This window comes from Perca flavescens, chromosome 24 (genome assembly GCF_004354835.1).
Source record: "Perca flavescens isolate YP-PL-M2 chromosome 24, PFLA_1.0, whole genome shotgun sequence".
Classification (NCBI taxonomy): Eukaryota; Metazoa; Chordata; class Actinopteri; order Perciformes; family Percidae; genus Perca; species Perca flavescens.
Genome location: NC_041354.1, coordinates 11912129 through 11938331, shown reverse-complemented (window position 1 = coordinate 11938331; position 26203 = coordinate 11912129). Strand labels below are relative to the sequence as shown.

The 26203-nt window shown below is 42.4% G+C and overlaps 1 protein-coding gene across 4 annotated transcripts in view; it reads right to left on the bottom strand.

Moving 5' to 3' along the window:
- Positions 1 to 26203, bottom strand: part of LOC114550836 (receptor tyrosine-protein kinase erbB-4) — a 269352-nt gene that overhangs the window by 191740 nt on the left and 51409 nt on the right. The window contains exon 2 of one of the 4 annotated variants that reach the window (XM_028571749.1): positions 2201 to 2272. The exons of the other annotated variants lie outside the window; for them this stretch is intronic. The gene's annotated coding sequence lies outside the window, so the exon portion shown is untranslated. The remainder of the gene's footprint in view (positions 1 to 2200; positions 2273 to 26203) is intronic. 4 annotated transcript variants of the gene reach the window in all.

The following is a 26203-nucleotide window of genomic DNA, read 5'->3' as shown; positions in this document are numbered from 1 at the left end:
GTCTAAAGCAGTCATGCCAGAACTGCTATAATTTAATTTTAATCTGAACACCTTTTGCAGTGTGCAGTGCAGAAGGAGTTAGGGGGTCTACACTTTATAGAGCCCAAAAGGTGAAAAGAAAGCACAATGTGCACATCAATTCAGAAGGCAATACAGAAGAAGTCACTCAAGCGTGAGGAATACATGTCTGCCACAAACTCAAGGCTGTTGCATTTTCAATAGTGATTTTCAAAGCGTAGTGGTAAAGTCAGCATATGAATTAAATATTCTCTTCAGCTATTCTTTCAGTTGCAACTACCCAAGCATGCTGTTGTTACCAGAACAGAACATGTTAGCTCGGCCTGGTTTAAACTCTCTTCTTGACATTTTAAATCGTGCGTAATGAACATCTGGTAAATGGAAAACAGTTTTGTGTTGGTGGGGAATCATAGAGTGAGATTTTAAATGGAATCTTCCCCTCCTTAAGCTTTCATTTGGTGATTTTACAAGTTTTAAAAGCTCAGTGTGAGAGCAAAGAATCTGACTGAGAATTTGACTTTGAGACAGCAACTTAGAGCCTCATTAATTGCACAAATGGCGCAGTGAACATCCACCTCTCAAAAGAAATATGTAAAAGTCTGTTGCCACCGAGGACTTGCGTGTGGCTACGGTCTTTGCTGTTGTAGAGAACAGGCCAAGTCCAGTGAACCTCACATCAAAAATAGATCGCAGAGCAGCAAATGGGTTTAATAGTGTATTGATGGCAGCCTTTGTGTAACCCGGACCACAGTGACCCCACTTTGGCGGCGACGTCAGGAGGGCCAGCCAAGGCTACCGTTTAATGTCGCGTAGCTAATCACCTCAAAAATCGACCACGGAGCGGCTGTGTGTGTGTGTGTGTGTGTGTATGTGCACGTGTGAGCTTATGGTGTGCAAATGCAAACATCTATTGAGTAAAACTGCTCTGTAATTAGCCAAAAATGAGAAGCAGCAGCAAGGTTTAAATGTCTGGCAGGTATTCATTAATTGCTGATGGAAACACAGGGAGGGTGGGGGTCAGTTCATTTCCCCCGCTCTTATCTGCCCGGCACAGAAAGGTGCTCGCAATTGTCATGTAAAGTGTACGTTTCTGACTGGCACACTATCAGCGCATTTCGGGAATGATTGCCGTTTGAGAAATGTTTGGCAGGCAAAAACCGTTCGCAGAGGGAACACGTTTCTTTTGGGACAATTAGCCGGTTCGACACTAATCTGTCCCGATTTTTGACAGCTGATGTTTTGGTTTTTTCACTGTGCTACATCAAAATGAATGAAAAAGACCAGAGGTGAAAGGAGTAGTCGATACTTAAGTAAAAGTACCAGTTCAACAATGTAACAATACTGCATTACAAAATAAAAGTCTGTCATTCAAAATCCCACTTAAGTAAAAGTTCAAAAGTCTTAAAGCAAAACGTACTTAAAGTATCAAAAGTTAAAGTACTCATTCTGAAGAAAAATGGCCCCTAAGAGACGTGTCCCTTCCAGTGGGTCACATTCATAAAACACAGACGGTATGGATCGTTGAAAGATGTGAAGAAGTTCCATTACACAAATTTGTAATGGACTGTTTTGGACTTTTCCTCTAATTTTTGCACAAGCCAAAAAAGCTGTTAATTGCATGTTTAACGTGAACCTTTTTTTTACTGCCAAATCTCAATGAAAAACTAACAGCTAACTAAGAACGTACAGTGAAGTACATTTCTCTCTGAAATGTAAAGGAGTATAGGTATACAGTACTAGCATAGCATAAAATGCAAATACTCTAGTAGAGTAAAACCTCCACACTGCATTTAAGTACAGTATTGGAGTAAAAGTCCTTAATTACTTTCTATTTTTCGGGTGTAGTTTCAGTAGATTTAAAAAAAAAAAAAAAAAAAAAAAAAAAAAGTAAGTAAATATATATTCTTATGGAAATTCAGAACAACATATCAACAATGCTAATGCACCAAAATCTGCAAATAAATATTTAAGCATGCGAGATGACTGTGTGCGGTCAACAAATCGGCCACTACTGCAGCCTCTCCCTGTCTTTTCCCCCTCTTTATCTCTCACTCAGCATATAAGGATTACATTTGCATTCCAATCAACTGCACAAGACCGTAAGAATGACTTTCATGAATTATGGCATTCACCATATGATGCTCATACACAATTAGGAGGAATCACGATAAATAAGCCATACATTACGCTTGACATGCAGCGACCCTTCTGCAACCGCAGTGTGGAGGGAGGAGAGATGGGATACATGGCTTACCTAGAGGAGAGGAGGGAGAGAAAAGGAGGGATCATCATGTCAGTGTCAGAGTATTCATAATTAATATCCCTTAAGGGTGAAGCTGGCAGACGGTGATGCAGCATGAGGTGTAAAATACAGTGTAGATATCCCATTTGTTAGCAACTATTTTGTTCCTTTTCTCCACAAGTGTTGCAAAAACACATTGTGATGACAGAAGAGGAAACATAACTTGAAGTTGGCTGTAGTTTTTGGACAGAGCATAACACATTCAGTCCTCCTGTGCTAAATAACAGCATTTATTTAAAAAAAGAGTTTTCTTATGACAGTCCCCTCCCGTCAGTCGGATGATTTGTTTTGGTAAAAGCAATTTTCTTCCCAAAAAAAATCATAAAATATATATATATATATATATATATCTGTTAGTTTACAGATACAGTGCAGGGTACAGATCTAGCAGGATCACCATGACACACACACACACACACACACACACACACACACACACACACACACACACACACACACACACACACACACACACACACACACACACACACACACACACACACACACACACACACACACACACACACACACACACACAGCTCTGGATTTCAGCAGCAAAAATAGGCCAGTAAAGCAAATAAGCCACTCTGATCTTTATTTCAAAGGAAGACATATGATGTTTATCTCAATAAAGTAAAATCGGAGAAATATGTCAAAAAGCCGCAACGCAGGGAAGGCGAAAGCGAGAGGGGAAGAAGGATAAAGTGAGCGAGACAGGAACAGAGAGGGTGTGTGTGTGTGTGTGGGGGGGGGATAAAGGAAAGACACCGCAGGAGCAGGGCAGCCTCAGGGTTTTGCCGTGCACCCATTAATTTCTCATTAGTAAATTCAGGCCTCGATTTCATCAACCTGGGCAAAGAACGACAGCTAACGAAAGCATGGCAGGTACTTTGGTCTATTTTTTTTTTTTTTTTTTTTTTAACCACCAGAGGACAACTTTCAAATCTCCTTTAGCTGGTGATTAGGCAGGGAAGCGGATCTGGATTCAGTCATGGAGCCTCTCGCCTGCTCCTGGAATGAAACCCACTGCAAGGCTTTGACCAGCAAGTCTCTGCCCCATTAGCCAGTCCCACAAAAAACAGTATTTCCTGGAGCATAGTTTTCTGAAGAGATTGATGCTTCATTAGGTAATGCTATTGAGTATTGTTCCTGCATCTAAAAAGGCACTTGAGAAGGGATCGTGGCCAGCTCAAAGGACTTACAAAGACACTGGGTATTAGACATATCCCATTTACCTGATCCTACTACTAAAAAGTAGAGAAAACGCCGGTCAGATGGTGCTTTTCATCGCCCAGTCAGATGTAATGATTTCAGAGCAGGCACAGCTCTCAGGTTAGGCAGTAATGTGCACCGAATGGTTGGTTAGGCGCATCTTTTTCAGCAAATTGGACAGGGTAACTCTAGATTTAAGCATGTGCGGTTAGTCAGGCTCATTCATTTCAGAAAATATACAGAACCCTCATTAGATGGCACTGTGTACTCTGCAGCCACTGAGTGGAGGAGTTGCTGCGAAAGGACTTATTCTTTTCTTTTTCTTTTTTCAGTATTCACTTTATGAGAATAAAGATTGGTTTTATCTGTCAAATTTCATATGTAGGGAGAAAAACTGCAGGACTTGTTAAAAATAATATTGCGTTTTATTGCTGTTGGAATCAGACAAGAGAGGCATTGCTTCTAATACATCAGCCAGAAGACCAGGTGGATTGTTGCTGGATAGGTTTTCATATCTGTGACATCGGTGTGCTGGACGGCAATGAAAGAGAGAGTGTGAGAGTGAGAGAGAAAACAAGAGAGAGGGAGATGTGTGGCTTTTATTTTTCCACAGCCAGATAACAGAGAGATGAAAGAGGTCGCTATTGATCTTATCAAAATATAGAGGTTCCATCTCTGGCGTTATTTTACTAGGCACAGATGCAAACGTATACAGAGATACACTCTTAGCATTTATTACTAGGTAGCGTACAGATGGAGCCGCTATTGATACAAACACACACAATCACACACACACACACACTACTGCTGTTGCTACCTCTAATTAACTCCGTTTTCCAAACTAAATAACTGCGGAGGCACGAATAGCCACATCTGGGAGCGGTGCACTCGGCATCAATCGGAGACAGCCGGCTTGAGAATTATAAGGGTGGGGGGGTTGAGGCGACCAAGCAGCTGCCACACCCCACAGCAGAGAGGATGGAGCAGACACGTGGCAGAAAATTAGAGACAATCCTGAGATGTGGATTGCGGATGGTGGACACAGGACCAAAACTGTATCTTCATCCAGTGTGGAAAAAGTTGGCAACACAAATTGGATAGAAACTTCTTCACGTCTAGGCTTAGCTCTCAAAAAATGAGTGCTAAGTGGTTAAAGATATTTCGAATTGGGTCTTTACTTACGTAGTAATTTCTATTGGTAATGGTAACACTGTACTCACTAGGGCTGCACAATATATTGTTGTTTTTTTTTTTAAATCGTCATTGCGATATTAATTGGTGCAATAAACACATCGCGAAAGGCTGCGACATATTGCGAAAGACACTCATGTTCACTCACTCGCCCTATATTAATGATATATATATTAAGTGCACGCTGTGAAGCACCTGACGCAGCTGCGTTTAGGGAGGGTACGAATCCACTTTTGGTAGTTTAACAGCAAAAAAGGGTCTGTGCGCCGGGCGCATGGTTCAAAAGGATTGTACTTATTAATTCATAGGTGTGTTTTTGGGCGCAACATGCAATAAACCAATCAGAGTGTCACCTCCCATTCCCTTTAAAAGCCAGGCGCGTTTGGACCTTGGTGCATTGCTATTATGATGGAGGATTTGCTAAGCAGGAAGGAGAGATTTTCAGGAGAAGAAACTGATGGCGAGCAGATCATATCATAATACTATTTCACATTGTAATATTTTAATTTTTAATCTTTTGCATGTTTGTGTGCTGTGTGTGTATGTGTGTGTAACAGGCATAGTGTGCGCATGCTGTGCATAAGCCTAGGTGCATTTGACTAATTTGCTGTTAAAATAACAATGAAATGCTGCATTATTGACTTTAGAACAGGTTTTTGTTGGTCAATGGCGCGATCACTTTCCGCTGCCTCAAGATGGCAATACGTCAAGAGTGCACCTGAACACAAACTCCCTGTAAGACCAGCACACCCATGGGCGCACAGATGGGCGCAGGTGCATTTGCTGTTTAAACGATGCAGGTGCTGGACGGGAAATTGACAACTGTCGGTCTTAAACTAGCAAAGACACTGGTGTCGGGATTTGTGCTGCGCCGGGTGCAAGATAGAGCCCTCTGAGATTTGTGTGTTAGTTGAAAGAAAATATCAGTAGAAAACTGCACTTTAAAATGGAGCTGTCATTCTTTTTGTAGAGGTGCCTTTAATATTCAATTCCATGTTCAATCAAGAAAGTCGGAAATGATTTCCTTTCATTTGTTTTAATATTCAACAAGCAATTTGTTGTATTTTAGCAGAATACTGAAAGCAGCAGAAATGCAGAACGGAGTACACCATGACATAGTGGTCCCCTAATACTGTATCTGAAGTCTCTTTTATATAGACCTTAGTGGTCCCCTAATACTGTATCTGAAGTCTCTTTTATATAGACCTTAGTGGTCCCCTATACTGTATCTGAAGTCTCTTTTATATAGACCTTAGTGGTCCCTTAATACTGTATCTGAAGTCTCTTTTATATAGACCTTAGTGGTCCCCTAATACTGTATCTGAAGTCTCTTTTATATAGACCTTAGTGGTCCCCTAATACTGTATCTGAAGTCTCTTATATATAGACCTTAGTGGTCCCCTAATACTGTATCTGAAGTCTCTTTTATATAGACCTTAGTGGTCCCCTAATACTGTATCTGAAGTCTCTTTTATATAGACCTTAGTGGTCCCCTAATACTGTATCTGAAGTCTCTTTTATATAGACCTTAGTGGTCCCCTAATACTGTATCTGAAGTCTCTTTTATATAGACCTTAGTGGTCCCCTAATACTGTATCTGAAGTCTCTTTTATATAGACCTTAGTGGTCCCCTAATACTGTATCTGAAGTCTCTTTCCCGAAATTCAGCCTTGGTGCAGAATTACAGTCACTAGAGTCAGTCCCACAATGAGCTTTGGGGGTGTGGCCTTGACCAACTGCCACTTTGCTCGTTTCAAAGCCATGATGTCTCTCTCTTTCTCTGGGCGGGCAAAGCAGAGAAAGGGGGGGTAACCTTGCTCCTTACGACCTCATAAGGAGAAGATTCCAGATCGGCCCATCTGAGCTTTCATTTTCTCAAAGGCAGAGCAGGATACCCAGGGCTCGGTTTACACCTATCACCATTTTCAGCCACTGGGGGACCATAGGCAGGCTGGGGGAACGCATATTAATGTTAAAAAACTTCATAAAGTGACATTTTCATGCCATGGGACCTTTAATGTTGGTTTTATTTATCGCAAGTAATATCGTTAGTGCGACATCCGACCACATTATCGCCTATTTTCCTTATATTGTGTAGCCCTACTCACAACAGGAATTGCTAAGATTTGGGACCAGACAATCAATTTAATATCTTTATAAGCTTTATAGACCAGAAATAAAGAATTAATGAGAACAACCTTTACGGTGTAAAAAAATCTAATTGGCTTGTGTATATCCTCCGGCATAACTTGATCTTAATCTTATTTACTAACAACATATTGACATTTACGGCATTAACATTAAACTGCAGACAATCGCGTGGCTCATTACTCATTACTAAATAATTCGTAAGATATTAATTCATCCACTGGTTGCAATGTGGCTATGGTATACGCAGAACATTACGAAGTGGTACCAGAACTTTTTGGAGAATATTATTACCTGACTGACAGCAGAGAAGTAGCAGTAGGGGAACTGAACCATGATCATCTGTAAACAAATCATGTGCCTGTCCATCACGCTCAAGGCAACGCCGATACTTTCCACCACATTATTTCAATGCAAACTTCTAATCTTGTGTCTCTCAGACAACAACTGCCTCAGCTGTTGACGCAGGGTGGAGGAGAAACAGCAGGCAGGATCCATCCTGTGATCAAAAGACTCTCATTTTATCTTCTTCTTCTCTTTCCGCCAACACACACACAAAGCTCACGCTGCACGGGCGTGACTGCGCACCGAGGCAGTGGATGAAGAGGAGAGCGGCAGGGGTGTGCGTGACTGTGTGCGTGCGTGTGTGTGTGTGCGTGTGTTGAGGGATGTGGGGTGATGTGATGCGTCGATCTTCATCAACCGGGGCCCTTAGTGACGGGGGGGGGGGGGATTAGTGGGCGTAAAGCACTGGAAGCCCTAACTAGTGTCATGATGGGAAAAGTGTTATTTAGGTTTCCATAAAGTACATTAATCAAAATACCTTTTTCTTCCATTGACAGACTGTGATCAGTTACTTTGTGCGCTTTTCTCTTTTCTGGGTTGATTTCTGGGTTGATTTCCCACAGAACACTGACTCACACGCACTTGTGGGAGGGGAGGGGGGATGTGTGTGTGTGTGTGTGTGTGTGTTTGGGGCAAAGCCGCTGAAAGTTCACCTCAGTCGGAGAATAGCTGGCGAGGCACAGTCATAAAATAAAAATGATGTTGTCTACAGAACCCACAGTGTTTGTTTTTCTCAAATTTAGAGGCAGCTCTGGTGTGAATAAGAAGGCAATGTGTACCCCAGACTGGGATACTGAAGAAAATAATACACCAGCTATCATTCTTTCATCAGTTATCAAATTGCCTATACCTCACCACTGAAAAATAAGCTTTAGTTCCTGTAGCAGTCTGACAGCAGATGTTCAGTTTGCTATTTTGGGAGTGTTTTTTTTCTTCAGAATATCTTTTATTTCTTCTGATGCCTTACGAAGGCTTCTAGCATCAACTTTGCGTGTGCACAGACATGATGTAACCCTCCCCAAAAACTCTTTGCCCTCTCGACAAACACTGTAATTTGTGGACGTCTGTTAAAAGATTCCACGATTCAAAAAATAATAATTGGCCTCAATTGTCATGAAGCTAAGCATTCCACAGTAAAAGTACACATTGCTTGTAGTCTTTACACAACAACATGCACATTCTCTCTCTCTCTCTCTCTCTCTCTCTCTCTCTCTCTCTCTCTCTCTCTCTCTCTCTCTCTCATAGTGAAGGGGAAGCAACAGCCGTCACCCAGCGCCGGAGGAGAAATGCCCTCCAAGCATAATTGCTATGGATCTCCCCGCTGCATAAATGGCGTTATCACAGTTTGTCTAATTGTGAAAGCTGTGATCTGCATAAAGAAAGGGTGAGCCTGTGTGTGTGTGTGTGTGTGTGTGAGTTTGTTTGCAGGGGTGGGCAAAGCTGTTCTCCCTTTCCTTCCCATCATCTGGCTCTCTTTATCATCATAAAAGTCATTAGCATAAAGGTCGGATTTGTGTAAACAGAGAAAGTGGGCTTGGAGAAGGTTCCACATGGATGAGGCCACCTCGACACAGGCCTCAACTGAGCAAGTTCGCTCGACGCCGCCTTCGGCGGGTGCAGGCGAGCGTGACAAAGACAGGAAGCCAATGGACCTGAAACATTTGTTTGTGCAGTAAAGGGCAGGCATTTCCACAAACAAAAAGCTCTACAAGTGCATGTGACACGTGACTCAATGTGTAACATTTCCAAGATGCACCATTCTCCGCGTTTTATAAAAAAAAAAAAAAAAAAAATGTGACAAGCAGCGCAGCAGCAATGCTTATTTAGAGTGCCCTCTTTACGATAAACTATGTATACCCTATTAGGGTTGTGCCCGATGGACGATATGGATATCATAGGCCAAAATCCCGATGGAGAGCCACCATCGTGATGCCACGCCCCCCACCCTGTCAGACACACGCTAATCCTAGTCGCCGGCGCTGGATGGGAAATTGACAAGTGCGTCGGTCTTTGCACTGTGCTGCGCAGGGTGCAAGATAGGGCCCCTTAAGCGGAAGCTACTTTTTACCCCCCCTTACGTGCAACCTATTTGTGAAAAAGACCATCGCTTTGAGCAGTCTCTCTCCCTCTCTCTCTCATAGTAACGTTGGACACAGCGGTCTCTAGCGAGAGAGAAAAAAGCGTTAACGTGGATCACCGTCCATCGCCATGTTTTACTGTAAACATCGTCAACTGCCAATTTAGGGGACATCGCCCAACCCTATACACTATGTGGCCGAAAGTATGTGGACACCCCCTGTCCACATATGTTTGTGTACTTTTGTGTCTGGGGCTGCGTTTTTCATGCTTTGGGTGAGGCTACGTATAGGTTCCAGTTAGGGCAACTCTCCATGCTACAGCAGCATACAATGATATTCTAATGACAATAAGAATAACAATGCCCAAAAAGCCTTTTAAATGAAATATCTAACTATTTCCAGAACAGCTCTCGTATGTATTGGCGATAAAGTTATATAACCTTAAGGAGAAATGCACATACTGTAGATGTCAAATAAAAGATGTAACACCCCACTTCACACACGCACACCTTCCACCTAACACCGTAAAGGGGAGATGTCAGTTTTAACAAAACCTCTCAACACTGAACAAGACGTGTCATTTCACCTTTCCCACTGCTTCGGCAATACAAATCTCTCTAAATTCCAGCAAACGCGCACCAGAGACTTTCCACGAAATGGAACACACACACCGGATTGATAGGATTTCCAGCAGGGATGGCACTGGTGAAGGAAAGTAATTACCTATTCATCCCACTTCCTTATTCAACTTTTCATTGTGCTTCACACAGTCTACTTTATTCTATTCCAACAGGCAGACCTCTCTCGACTTGACTGCTCATTTTATCTGGGATTGGAGTGTGGCGGCACAAAGCTTTAACTGCCTGACGGTTAAAAAAAAAAAAAAAGTGGAGCCATTTTAAAAAAATCCACTGCCGGGGCTCGCCTTCCATTACCTTGCACGTCAGTCGGATTCTTGCAACTCCAGACCAATCAGCTTTGAGAAGTTACTTATATAGAAGTATAGGCCCTCTTTTGTTTACCTTTGATTTAACCGATCTGAGTCGGGGGACCATGAGTGGGCGACTGCTCCAACGGAAGCACAGAGAAGCGCGTAGCACTGCACCCAGGGCTCGACATAAGCAATGGCCCGATGGCCCTGGGCCAGTAAAAACGTATGTCAGGCTGGTTGATTGGCTGCACGGGCCAGTGACTGTGGCTCTGTCTGCTGCATCAGCAAACATCATACAGAGTGGCACGAAGCGTGTGAATGGTAACATTTCACATTTTCACCTCAGGTAATTTATAACCAATTCATTTGGATACAAGCGTTGCATTTTGGAAGATAGATTGGATTCTGAACAGCGGTGCCCGCGCTGTGCGCACACGCCGCACATGTAACTGGAAACGTTACAGAGGATTATTTACCGCCGATGGCGCCGATGAACTAACGCTACACTCGTTACTGTAACCTACATGATTAAAGAGTTATCTTTACTTATCAATAACCCACATGTTCTACAGGCAGAAACACGTAGAAACCCTTATTTCAGTCTGCTCTGTCTGCGCTGTCTACTCTTCTTCCACCGCGCTGTGCAAACACAGCTCTACCCTGCAAATAGCGACTTCACAAACGAGCTAAAATGAAAGATGTAGTTTGTAGTCTAACGGTTTATCTTAATTTGCAACCAATCTTGAACTTTGGACGAACTCTTGTAAACGTAGCTGCTGTCTAAACGAGCCATCCTCTCCGCTGGAGCGGTAAACCTATGGACGTGTTGTAAGATCAAAACAACAAAAAATTCTGCCTGAAATTAAGTCTTTGACACTCAAAATTTCAGCAAGGAAAAAACCTGACATAGCCACCATTAGCTTACTAGGAGTTAACGTGTCCTCTCAGGTAAACAGAAGTTCCTAAAATAATCCATTTGACATCCTTATGTTTTTGGTAGCTGCAGGCATTTTGTTAGCGTTTCAGCCCTTGGTTGCAGATCGCGGCTCAGATCGTTTTCCCCTTCCGGTGGGCGTGGCTTTCAGAGTAGGAAGTGTTGCGCTCGGTCTCTATGGCGGACGTGATACACAAGATGGTTCATTTTGCTTGACCAACTGCCACTTTGCTCGTCTGAAAGCCATGATGTTTCTCTTTCTCATGGATGAGCCAACTTCTCATGGCCGGCAAAGCAGAGAAAGGGGAGGTAACCTTGCTCCTTATGACCTCATAAAGAGAAGATTCCAGATCGGCCCATCTGAGCTTTCATTTTCTCAAAAGGCAGAGCAGGATACCCAGGGCTCGGTTTACACCTATCGCCATTTCTAGCCACTCGGGGACCATAGCCAGAATGGGGCAACGCATATTAAAAAACCTCATAAAGTGAAATTTTCATGCCATGGGACCTTTAACTAACCTGACGCGTCAGGTAAGGCCCTTTCAGACGGGGAGGTATAAAGACGGTGCTTTTTAATTTCTCGAAAAATGAAAGCCCTGAAAGCCTCAGTAGTAGTTCTCCCTGCTGTGATGTTCCTAATATGCAAGTGGCCAGTCAATAAGAGGATATAGTGCTGTAGTCAACATGCATGCACGAGGAGTTAACTACTTCCTGTAAAAATGTCCATGTTGGATAGAGTGATTCATCTTTCCAATAGGGAGAAACCGCGGTAGATAACTGATGGCCCATGGTCAGCCTTGTAAATGAAGGGGCTACAGTGAAGGTGCCCTTGAGAGCTTTGCGAATGTTTGTGTGTGTTCAGTGTCTGTATAACCCAGCGGGTGAGGCAGGCGAAGTAGAGGGAGGTTTGATGTCTCCCACACATAAACCATGATTAACACAGTTGGGTTTCAAATATCCCAGCGCCGGCAAGAAATAGTGCTTTACTGCGCTCGTGCACGTACGTGAACGTGCACAAGAGCGCACGCTTACGCACGTACAACACACAAATACATCCAACGTTCAGAGACGAGGGTTGATAGACAGAAAGAAAAAAAAAAAAAAAAAATGGATGCTAAATTACTGCTCCATAGCCATGCCACATTACAAATCATTATGCTCTATTCATTCTCTCTCTTCAGACAATAGCTCTCACTTCAAAACAATTAGAGTGCAATGACACAAACCATTGATGAAAGTGGCGCCGTTAGTTAAAAGGACTGAAAATGATACAAATGATTTATGCGGAGACTTGGGAGAGCCACACTTTTCAACAAAAGCCAATTGACCCCCACCCCCCCCCATCCCCATACTTGTGTGATTGAACCGTGGCGTAATCTGTCATTCAGTGTCGGGCACTGCCAAGATTTCATTTCAATAGAAACTAATGTGAGAAAAGCAATTATTCCACTCCCATAATGCACTACTTCAGCACAACGGTGACCTTTCCGTCTGTGGTTGTTCATTATCAAAGTTTTCTCCGCAGCGAATATACATGAATATCAACACTCTGGAGGACGGAATATTTAATCTCACCTCTTGTCTTTTCTCTCTGAAAACTGAAACTAATTTAAGTTTCTCAAATCCGAAACCATCAAAAACCAATCAATCGTGGTCACCTCTGTTAAATGCAGTATATGCAACGTGGCATGTTTACCAGTTAAATTAGTTACGCTGTATTTCCTCGGCCAATCCGACATGAGATTACAGGACAACATTGTAAATTATTATCATTATATTTTTTTTAAAGACACTCAGCAATTTAGAATTGCACACAACCGAGGCTGGGAGACTTGCAACAGACGGATTAATGGAACAGAGGCTGAGATATCTCGACTTCTAGTCCTACACTCCAACAACACTGCTACACTTCCCATAATGCAACAGCTACTACTTTAATCTAGACAGACAGAAGACAATATGCAGCGGTTTGAGATTAGTAGTACTACTTATTACTTAGAAACTGACTGACATCCAAAATCAGTGGGTACACCTTTTAAGTAAAGGGTGAGGTAAATTCAGTGGGCTAAAGCAGGTAAGAATATCTGATTTTATTTTAAAATCAAGGCTCGGCCGCTGGATAATTTTAGGTCGTGACATACAAATGGTGAATCCATCTAATGACACTGGGGAAGCAGCAGAGTATCATATATATCCCAATCAGCAGTAAAATGCCGTCTGAATAAAAGGAAACCCCATATGCTCCCCTTTTGATAGATTTTGCATTAAACCTTAATAAGAACATCTAAAATACAAGTCTGGTTGGAGGGGAAAAAAAATTATTATAAATCTTATTGACTGTGCAAACCGCCAACAGTTACAAGTGATGTAAAATTGGACCTTCGAGCCATTAACACACCGACACCCGGGAACACACCGCAGGCGTATAGCAGCGTAGCGCAGCTATTTTTTGCTCCGGCGCCCATGTTCTCCAATCCGTCCGGCCGGGTATCAAAGCTATCATCAAACTACTTTGAGCCAGAGGTCTTTTTCCAGAAATCAAAATGTCATCAGAATTTCATCTTTATTTTTATATACTATGCTTCCCTCAATACTTATTATTGATTATATCGACCCACCCCTACCAACCCACCTCCCTTCCCCCAACCTACCCGACCATCCGCCCACCTCTCCCTCCCCCGTCCCCATTTACCCAACTACCCTGCACATTGCTGGCACCACACTAGGGTCCAATTGGGGTCATATCGCTCTGGGACCCCTGATGCTCCATCTTCTATCACTGTAAAATTGCAACTCTCTCTTTATAACATATAGTTTTGCATCTCGCGGGAAATTAAGCTTTCCTGTTTGAAAGGGAATAGAGGTGGCAAAGTTCTGTCTCTCCTGCTGGCTCCCCCAAAAACAGACTTTACTTGGAGTGGAAAACATTTAAAGCATTTCTAAAACATCCCTCTGTTAATAATTAATGTGACACAGAGGGGAAAAAAAGGGTATCGAAAAGTATCAAAGTTTTTCATAAGGGCAATCAAACACTTCTGTTTAACTTTTAAGCAAGCGCTGCAACATGGCCAGATAAATGCTTGAGAGAAATTGGCAGCTCTGGCTGCTTCTAGATGTATGGAAAAGATCTAGCGGCTTCTGCCTGCATCTGAACTCCTATCTCCCCTCAGTGTTTGTGCTACCCCTCACTGCGCAACCTCCTTTTCTCATTCTCCTCTTCTCTGTTTGATTTCTCGGGAGCTTGTCATCCCAGGCCCCGGCTTGTCCAAGAGACTCCGAGCCATTAAATATTCATCCGCTCTCATCAATTGCTCCCACAGTCCTTTTGGAGGAGGGGGAAAAAAAATGACATTGAATTATTCAGGGCCCAATCAGGGCTATTTCTGGAAACTGCCTCGACTTAGATGAGATGGCACAGCGGGCTCCAGTGTTTGTGTGTTTTGATGTGGGGTGGGGGTGGGGTGGGGGGTGGGGGGGTGGGGGGCTCCGTGAACTCCATGTCCATTCTCAGCTGTTCTAATTACAGGCGTTGACCATTATGCAGCGGTTATCAAATGCCTACTTTTCTCCTGACTACAATTTGCCATCACTGCTGCATGGTTGAAAGACTTCAATAGATCAACTAAACCGCTATATGATTCCCTGCAAGAAGATTGGTATTATCTTATATATGCACAGATAAGGAGTACGAGTACCCCTACAGAAAAACATACACAGATTAAAGCTGTGCTTTCCATCATGTCTACACCCTTTAGTCCGAGCCTAAGAACCAGAATAAAGCTGGTCTGATCATGCAAGGAGCAGAGAGTGAGTGATCTCATTCAGTCTTGTAACAGGTCACAATGACTACTTCACATGGAAAATGGAAAAAGAAAAAAAAAAAAAAAGAGAGAGAGATCACAAACATATATCGCAATCTTTCCAAAGAGATCATTCACTCTGAAGAACCTCATTTAAAATGGACAGATTGCAGATGATGTTCTTTTGAAGGCCACAGAGCAGCGTTTCTCCCATGAAGGAATAACTAGGATGAGCAGAAAAACAGAAGGCAGAAAGGGGGAAAACATCTTAATCACGGCTCCGCTGAAGTGAGGAGGATTTTCTCCGCGCGGGGTCACAGAGGTCTTACTCCCACGTCCAAAGATAGTAACATCGGAGACTAATTCGCCCAATAAAAGTGTCACTTACACATAAGTACTATGAGCTGCTGTGCTCATTACTCTGAAAGCATAGGAATGGGCAGCCAAGTGTGAAATTTCAACACTGGCACATGAGGAGGATGGACACTAAAAACTGGGCGCCAAACAGTAAAAACCCAAGCACCTCGGTGCTGGACTCGGAATAAAGTGCTACTACTACTCCAACATTAGTAGACGACACTTTGTACATTGGACATGGAAAATAGGTCTTTGATGAAAGTGACAGCCAGAGTCAGCAAGTTACCATCACATTAAAAAATAAATTAAAAGGTGCCCTGCCACATGTTTTTCATTACTTTGTGGTAATGTCTGAAGTTCTACCATGGACTCTGTAACATTTTTTGTGGAAAACATTGCTTGATTACCTTGTTTCAAGCCATTCTAGTTTGGTATAGAAAGCCTGCAGGAAGACCCAGCTCAATTTCTGCCAGTTCTCATTAATATTCAACAAGCTAAGCTGTTTGAATCCGATTGGCTAACAGCTAGCCAACGAGAGCCTGGCTGTCAGTATCCTTTACCCAGCCCAACTGGACGAGCTAATAGTAATGAGCTCAGGCAATATGATGTCAGACTGACCAGCTTTTGTAATTGGCCTGATTTCTCTGCTTATTTCTTTTCAGTGGCTAGAGCGGACAGAGGAGGTAGCAGTTCATTTTCACATTCACAACATAACACATATGGACTTTCAAAAAAAATACAAGGAAAAACGGTTTTGTGTGGCAGGGCACCTTTAAAAAACCACACTAATAAAATAAAACTGAGACCCATCACTCCCTGTGTCTTGAGTTTTCAGTTTGAAAGAGCTCCAATTCAGTCATCCAAGGGCTTGTGTTAGGGTCAGTTTACAAAGTAAAATCATTTGTATCAATGCCGTGGTGACATTAATGTGTATGAGTGGTCATGTTTTTTTTTATTTTTTTTTTTTTTAAATGTTGCCTCATTTTGAAGTGAACCTGTTTCGGTTTTAACATCTTGAATAGACCACAGACAACACTAAAAAGTGCATGCTCCCGTTCCATTGAAGCGCCGCAACCCCTACCAAGCACAAATCGATAGCTATTCACTGCGGTCCATTCCACTTATTCATCATTTAAACATTTTACAGCACGGTCGTGGCTGAGCGGCTGCAGACAGGAATATTATACCTTTGGCAGCAGTTAAGAACTTCATGTTTTTTCAGCTTGTGAATGTAGCTTTGTTTTGATGCGCTCTCATAAATACATCTTCAAATGGGTAGAGGGAAAGGTCAGCGGCTATGATATACCACGCTTAACTTTTCATTAATACGTCCTTCTGCTGCAAATCGTGTTCAGCGCTAAGAGCTAATTATTTAACATTATAACCAATATATCAAACTGTAACCTTCCTGATTATGTGCCAGACATACACAAAAGGTGATTCAAAAAAAGGTCAAATAATCAGCAGATTCTTCTTCAACAGAGGTTACGTGGACATCACGTCAGAGTGGGGATATCATCTGTGTGCGATGGGTAGGTCATTCTGCGTCCCTGAGTGATGGAAGCCCCCCAATCAGTCCCAGAAGTGCCCTTCCCTTCTCTCTTCGGAGCTACCCTCCCCAGGCCCTGAGTAATGAAAACAATTAACATCTCTAATTACCATCCTAAATCAGCGTTCAACACGCTACCCGCTGATTTGATAGACTGCCTGAGTTACGAGCTGCTCCCAATCGAACAGCGCGCAGCGTAAAAGACTTTACTGCAGGGCGATTGAGCCTGCCAGCCTCTCGCAGGGTAAATAAATCTCAGGAATATGGGCACAGAAAGCCATGTTATCAACTCAAAAAAAAAAGTCCATAAGGGGACTCGGGCATCTGGCAGAAGGCCTACAGCTTCCGTGGTGCCCGAGTGTTAAAGCTACTTGCCCCGAGGTAATGGCCTAATCACTCAGTACAAACCCAGCCCGTCAATGGCATTCATCATTACATTTGTAAATACCACGTCTGCTGATGAATACAGGTATTTATCATCTGTCTCAGCTGAGCCGGGCTGATAGGAGCGGGGTTTTATTTTGTTTTTGTATTCCACAGTGCTGACAGGAGACTCACTGCAGGGGGCTGAACGGTACATGCTGAGCGTTAGCCCGGCAAAACACCCGCTTGTCTCGGTGCTAAATCTGCTTTTGCCATCGCGTTCGGTTTTTATCATGGGAGGGCTCATGGGAGGGCGGAGGGCAGAGCTCAGAGTTACAACCAAGTAAACGAAGACGGAGCGTCAATGTTTAACAAGCGCATCAGCTCTGTTTTATTAAAAGAGCAGCAGAGTTTTATTAAGCAGATAACATGTAGAACAAGATAAAGAAAAAAAGGTCATTTTTTTTTCCCCCTCGAGAGGATACAGAGTGAGAGAGGTATGAAGAGAAGAAGTCAGCAAGGGACAAAGACACAGAAAGGAGGAAAGGGCAAAAGAGTAGAGTGAACAAAGAGCATCTCTTCTCTCCTGCTTTTTTTTTTTTTTTTTTCCTCTCTTCTCCTGGTGCGTTGTGGGAGAGATGTAGCAGTGACAAGAGAAATGTTAACTCGCCTGTACTTTGGAATAACAATACCCTGCGCTGGCAGGCAGATAGCTGGTGACAAAGCCTCCCCTGACTGAGGCACGCAGGAGAGGGATAAAAAATGAGCCGGCGCCTATCCTCCCGGCGCGACCCACCTCGGCTCTCATTGTGCACACACACACACACACACACACCGACACACGCACACACACACAAAAGAGCTTGAAAACAAATAACACAAATAGCAGCATGCCCCGATGACTTTTCTCAGACAAATGCACAAAACATGAACACCTACGTGGCAAAAGAATAAATAAATAAAGTGCAAACCCATCCCAACCGGTTTCTTGCTTTTGTTGTCTCTGATCAGTTGCAGAACGCGCTGAAAGGATTAAGCTGTTTGCCACCGAGCGAACTCGTACTATACAGGATATCTCTGCCTCCCATCACAGCGGGTCTTAATAACCGGTAAGTACTCTAGCAAAAAGCGTGGCCCTATCAATCGATCCCTGTCCTCACCTGTTCACAAAAGACACAATCTCACACACTGTGTAGTGTTGCAAAGACTACAGACAGGAGTGATACACACTCATTTCCCTCCTCAAATTATTGGATTACTGTATAGAGCGAATGTATGGGGACCCCAACTCCTATGGAGGGGGGATGTACAGTACAAGCCAAAAGTTTGGACACACCTTCTCATTCAATGTGTTTCTTCATTTTCATGACTATTTACATTGTAGATTCTCACTGAAGGCATCAAAACTATGAATGAACACATATGGAATTATGTACTTAACAAAAAAGTGTGAAATAACTGAAAACATGTCTTATATTTTAGATTCTTCAAAGTAGCCACCCTTTGTTTTTTTTGATAACTCTGCAAACCCTTGGTGTTCTCTCAATGAGCTTCATGAGGTAGTCACCTGAAATGGTTTTCACTTCACAGTGTGCTTTGTCAGGGTTAATTAGTGGAATTGTTTCCCTTATTAATAAAAAAAGCAAAGGGTGGCTACTTTGAAGAATCTAAAATATAAGACATGTTTTCAGTTATTTCACACTTTTTTGTTAAGTACATAATTCCATATGTGTTCATTCATAGTTTTGATGCCTTCAGTGAGAATCTACAATGTAAATAGTCATGAAAATAAAAGGAAACGCATTTGAATAAGAAGGTGTGTCCAAACTTTTGGCCTGTACTATAAATAAGAAAAACAAATATACAGTAAGAATACCTACTCCAGAGCTTCTACAGTAGGCCTGAATGCCACTTTCAATGACGATCCACATTGCATAAAATAAAACCAGGCAATAGTGAGTAGAGGTGTCACGGGGAAATACAATACAAGTATGGGCTGTTGATGCCAATAACAGAGTCCAGCTATACGGTGCTGACCTGGTGGAATATACAGGAAAAAGCCATGCATCTTTGTAGTTGTTTGGTGAGTGTGTGCTGTGGTCTGACAGCAAATCAGGACTCCACACTCAGTACGTTTACATGCACACCAATATTCTACTATTATTCCGAATATGACAATATTCGGAATTTGATACAGGTATCATGTAAACAGCATATTCCGGTTGGATATTCCGTATAAGGCCCTTTTCCGAATATAGCATTGTCCGATGAAGACGTGTGATATTCCGGTATTATTTGGGTTTTAGAGGCATTCTTTGGACGTGTATACAGCGCATTCGTAATATGCGTCTCAATCTGGGTTTTAACCGCAGTTTATGGCCTCTTGCCTGTTTGCGGCTTATGGTCAGCTCTGTGCGTTGCTACGGTTGCTGTAAACAAACCAACCAGCCAACAGTTTGCAGGGCTGCAGACCCGATAAGAAGGAGAAACACAGCTACCTTTAAACATTATCAAAGACTTGGATATCAACAGATTTTTGGATATTCACACACATCGCTACGCCGACCTTTTCAAGGAGCTGGTTTGAAGGGATGAACAGGGGACGCTGTGTTCGCACGCTGCAACAAGTCCGCCGCCACTGGTAAACTTTGAAAAAAATCCTGTTTTGCACGGCTACATGTAAACGGCAATATTAGTGGAATATTCACTTTCATTAGCCATGTAAACAGCTTAGTCGAATATTGTCTTTTTAAGAATTAGGGCAAAAACCAGAATATTATGTGCAGGTAAACGTAGTCAATGAGATTCATGGACCAGTTGACCTTGATTTTGTGATTTAAATTAGGATTGTCCACTGTGAATGATAATTTACCGCAGGTAATAATGGATGTTGTTTTAAATACTATATCAAATACTGAGGTCAAGGTTGTTTCATGAATATAAATGTACTTAAAATGACTAATGATTAATTGTGCGTTGATTAAGAAAATCGACCGATCAGCTCTACCTTCCTGGGTTTTCTATTCTGGCACAGCAAATATGCAGTTTACAAATGAAATCTATGAAACATAAGGTAGTAGCTAATGCCCCTTGGATTTGAAAATATTGCTACATTACTAGTCTAGGTTTGATGTGAACATTCCCAGTAATTAAGTGAATTACACAACTAGAGGCTGCAGGCAGACATGTAGCTGTCTCTATCTAGCATTTCAGCACAAATGCCCTTTTAATTTAATAAATCATAAAATTAGAAAAAGTACCAAATACCCCCTGACAATCCAACAATTCTTTTCCACACTTCACCCAGGTCATAGTAACCAAGCAAGCACAACAGTGGATAGCCTATGATTTGAAATGTGCCTATAATACGTGGGAGTCCATCACTGGAAGTCTCATCATAGTGCTTTGGATGAGTAAAATGGATGGGCTTTGGATCAAAAACAGCCAAGTAAACAGCCTGAAGCTGTAGAAAATGTTGGCGCCGTAAAGCCAGCGGCAGAAAAAATAAATAAATGTCAACTCCACACAAAGCGCATCAACAAACAATATCATAAAAAGGGGATTTCATTGAGGGATGGAAGATGGATTAGATGGGAAAGGATCACCATAAAAAGCATCTCCTTTCGATAACACCTGTCGCTATAGTTTCCAGCAGCTGAAAATAAGTTGAACCAATTATAACCCTATTATAAGGGGTGGTAATGGAGAGTATTTGTGAATATGCAAAAGGTTAAACACTATTAAGTAAAGGTTCTTGAACTGTAACTGCTATTTCAGGTGGATTTGTCTCCTTGCAAGAAATATAAAAAAAGAGCAGAGTTGCACAAGTGAGAATTCTAGCTGTCCACCCTTTCATCACCTTCCCTCCCACAAGCCTCCAGAACAACAGCTGGATTGGAAATCATCCAGCAAATCAAACCCGCCGCTGTTTGATTACGATGGGACGCAGGTGCCGGAAACACAACCCGATCCCTGCCAGACGTGATATCCGTAACAGACTGAAACAATAGACGATCGGAGACAATGAAACAGCCGCATTATGTCTGTCCTTGTCACATCACATCAGTCTGGATGGTGCTGACTAGAGAAGAGCCTCTTTTCGTATGGGGAGGTGTGTCCACGGTTGCCATGCCAGGGGTGGCTGGCACATCATCAAAGCATTTGGGTACTCTCTTTATCAAGGTTTCACTAATACAAGCTTTTGAATGGCGATTACATTATTTTTGGCCCTAAGCCGATTACAGCTGGTACTTCATGTTGCACTGGTTTAGTATCCTTAATGGGAATACCCTTAAAAAACGAAGTATTCTTAGAGGTGCTGAGAGGATGTGTTGGTTTTAGGACATTTTATATGGTCTTCCAGTGTGAGAAACCTTTTGAAAATGCCCTTTTTATGTGTCGGCGTTCCCTCTGAGGGCATAATGAACAGGGAGCTTTGCTCAGTTAATGGATATCTATGGGACTATGAAGTAGCTTATTTGAAAACTAGACTACTTCTCTAAAGATGGATGGCCGGTCTAACTAAAGCACATTGTCTACTGCCACATTATACTTTTTATATGTTATGTATACGACATTTAAACATGCACTTCTATCTTGCATAATAATAAATTAATTAATAGTAAAATACCTCAACTGCCACTTTCATTGTAGTGAACTTAAACCTATTTCAATCTCCAAGTTTATCAAGTCAAGTTGTCAGAGATAGTGTTAAGAATGTGGCATAGTTACAGAATACATTGATACTGCATTATAACCATTATATCACAATTAGGTGCGACTGATTGTACGCTACCTTAACTTTAGGGATATTTCGCCCCAATTCTCTTTTGAATTTTAACACCCTTCTGTTGACAAAACAAAAATCCTCGTTAAAATGGCTACTTCTGGCTTTGAGGAGAATATAACCAACAAGGAGGTCATATTTTGGCAAATCTATAACTCTTTGTAACATATACAGCACTTGGATGGACCGCAGCAGTGGTTTGAAAAGTACCTACACAAGGTAGACTTCGGTTGGAGTATCCCTTTAACGAGAGCTCCATATCAGTCACATACTGTATATCAGCAGACCGATGGATCGGTCTGACCCTCAACTCCACACCTCATCCAAAATTAGAGTGTAGAGTGGATTTCAAATTGGCCTGTCATGTCCAGTGTAGGAGTGCTCGGTGGAAAGTTAAAAGCGGACTGGCACACACGAACACACAAATCCCCCTTGCCCTTGTTTACTGTACGTTGTGTGCGGTTGCCAAGCAACAAAAGAAACTTTTGCGTGTCGGCCTGCCTTGCCGCTTTACCATTGTTAGTTGCTGCGGATCATTAAGGAGTTGGGTATCGCATGTAACCTTGGTGCATTTCCAGTGTGAGCTTGCCTGTGTTGTTGCTACAAAGGCTCGTTTGCGCTCAGTCCTTGGTGCCCCGGCAGTCCAATTGTCATAAAAGCCACAAGGACATGCGCACAGGACCACTCAGATTGCATCCTTTCTATCACCGAGGTGTGGGGTAAAAAAGGTTTTGGTGCGGCGAGATGTCCTAAACTTAAAATCTACCTTGAAATGTGCATAGCTCTAAGAGGAGACCTGAGGAGAGAGAGATAAAAAAAAAAAAAAAAAACTACAACCTTGAACCAAGTAGATACAGCACAAACCAACTAAACATTTCAAAAACTTCACTGAAGAATTTGGAAATTGATTACTTGGCCTTCATGTGGCTTTGTAAATTGGCTCCGGAGCAGAGGGTGAAATTGTGTTACAATTAGTCTGACTGTAGAGGTGGGCCCAGCTGCTGCAATATGAACCTTGGTTTATGAGAGCAGCTGTGACCAGAATGGGGCGAGAATATTGAGGGACTCCCACCACGCCTTCACCTATTGGGAGGACTGTCCACAGCCAAATGGATCAAGAACAAATAACCACTATAGCGGCATCAATATCTGCCAAGTATTGATCTACCACCACCTCTGGCTCTGTCGGGTGGAATACACAAGCAACCTGGGCTCCTTCTCTATAAACTGCAGGCATTTTTTTCGAGTATTTTTCCCCAGTTTTATGTGAATTTTTGTGTCTAAAATGCAGCGGTCGTTAGATTTTCATTGCAACTCCTGGCAGGGCGGTTTTTCAACACGGAGAGATTTAGTGGTGGTGTCAAAGAGACACAATAACATGAAAGCCTCATGAAACATACCTTGGAGTCTCCTCACCCTCCCCCTCACCCCTTCAGTTATTCAACAGCTGACAGGGTCCAGCAGGTGGCACATGGTGGTGCCCGTTGAGCGTATGCATGCCTGGTTAAAAATAACCTTAACCCTGACACTAGCCCGAATGCTCCTCACATAACAGAGATAGTCTACCGGGTGCCCCAACTGTGCCTCCTCCATTCCAGCAAATGCCTGGTTTATACACAACATTCATACACGCTTGGGCTGTTTGAGAGGTTCTTTCTGATTTTTTGGAAGGAAACCATTCCAGCAGCTAATTAACCTGCAGTCCCATCTATTCTATTCAAGTAGAATTGTACACCAGGCGGTGGCTTTATCTGAGAAAACTCAGGGCAGAGATGCATTTACTGCTCGGAACAGAGACCATTTGTGTATGTAATTCTGCATGCCCTTTTCTCCCTTCAGCTTCCTTCCTTCGCCTGTAATTTTCTAGTTGAAAAAGATTGACTTAACTTACTTTTTCTTTTTTTTTTAAAAACAGGCTGCTACTCTTGATTCTTAGTTTGTGTAAAAAGGCAAAAAGGCCGACACAAGAGGGAAGGCTTTTATCAGAATCAAGCCTTGACTTGCATATGATTAGAGAAGTGGGAGTACGAACTGTTACGTGATCCCTGGGCATTATTAAGGCTCACTTAAAATGTTAAAAGCCACATTAACAGTTTGTTGCTCAGTGGAGCCTGAAAAGAAAAGATTGACTACTACTCCAAATGATTGAACCTTTTCTTTCTTCCAACAAGCCATTTCTACAAGTTCTAAATATTTTATAAAGTGTAATCATCTTACTCTTTATCTGTCGCTGCATAATAAAGAGACGCCTACTCTGCCACAACGAACAGTACCACACATGTTAAATGAAATGTGTTAAACTAGAACGGCCATGACGTTGTCTAGTGTCTGTATTTTCATTTAAAATTGGTTTTATATAAATTACACAAAAGGCAAAGAAAATATGATACATTTTACCTATTTAGGCCATACACGGTCATATTGAACACACCGATTTTTGCGGTATTATTTTTAATTTTTTCACACGGTTGAAGGTGCATCTTGGTTGCTTAGTAACTATTGTTGTCTCTGTCAGTTAAACGTCACTAGGGGGTCTCAAATAACAAGTGTGGGCATCACCGATGGGCCGAAGGCAAAGCCAGTAATGTACTACAGTAAGTATGGCGTGGATATAGAATAATGCAGCAGGAACGTTGTGGATGGCTAGCAGAAAGCGTAAAGTGCTCCGTGATAACATCCAGGGGATCACCAAACCCTGCCAGCCCACGCCGCGCTTAAGGTGTTCCTGGAGAACGTGATCCGCGACACCATCACCTAACACAGAGCACGCCAGGAGGAAGATGGTGACCACCGTGGATGTGGTGTACGCTCCGGGTTACGTGTCAAACTATTTCTTTGGACAGAGTCAGGCTAGCTGTTTTCCAATGTTTCCAGTCTTTATGCTAAGGTAAGCTAAATGGCAGCTGGCTGCACCCTTATGTATTTACTGTACAGGCATAGTTGGTATCAATCTTTTCAAAAACATACTTCCCAAAATGTCAAACTATTCCTTTCAGAAACTCAAAGGCTTAAACGAACCCTTTACTTGTAGTTTTCTGGAAAATTACAAGTGGTACTAAGGCAAGCGAAGCTCAACCGCTGCAGGTTTGTAAGGGAAATGTATTAATATATCTTCCTATGATATGTATGCCCGCTGCGGCCATTCTAAATCATTATGTTAGAGCCTGGTTCTTGCTGCAGCTGTGGCACTTTGCAGTGACAGTGAGCTGTGCTCTGTAAGCACTTAGCAAGGGAGGTCTTAGACATCTACCTCCTCCAGAAACAATGAAGGTTTGCTGGGAAGAGGCAGCAAGAAGGGCGGCCGATGTCTATTTTAATGCGTGGTGATAAACAGGCTGACAGCGTTGTCGGCGGTAGGGCCCTGGTTGCCTTCCTCTTCCCCGTTTCTTCTCCCTATCTCATCTTCTCTGCTTTGGTGGGGTGACGGGTAGTGTCTGTCACAGGACAAAAGGCAATCGGTCCAGCCATCCGCCCCAATACGGGGGCCCTTTTCGTCTCGCTGTCACCGGTACGAGGGGGGTCGTGATCAGGGAAGCTCCATCCCTCCTCCGCACACATGACATAACAAGTACTCTCTTGCTCTCTCTTTTTCTTTCCAAGCATTTTTTTGTTACTATTTATTTTTTCTCAGCAGCGTCGTGAGGAGAAAGTGAGAAAGCTTACTAGGGAGTGTGGTAGCAGAAAATAATGTTATCATCAAAAGAGTCTAAATTTGTAATCCTGAGAGCAGAAATTAGATGTCAATACTAACTTCAAAAATCAAAAATCAATACAACCAAGGACAAATTAAGATGACGTATTTGTAACTTGCATTTGCAAAATCTTTGTACTCACATCTTTCGTTAGTGTATTAGAGCTACACTTATGTCCAGTCAAGAAGCCAATATGTTACCAAGTCAAAAGTGACAGATATAAAATATCCTTTTAGATAAAACAAAACCCTGATGCTAATTTCATGACTTCGAAATGCAAATTGGTCACATGAAACAACATCCAAAATGTCCAAAAACAGAGGCCAGACAGCTAATAAGTTGGTAAGTTAAACAAATAAGACAAATAGCAGTATAAGAAAAAGAAAAAAATAGGCATCACTGCATACTTTATCATGTAAGATATTAATACGGATCCTATTTAAAGTGGCTACTGTCTAAATACAATAACCTGATGGCGGAAGCAATAAAAGATTTGG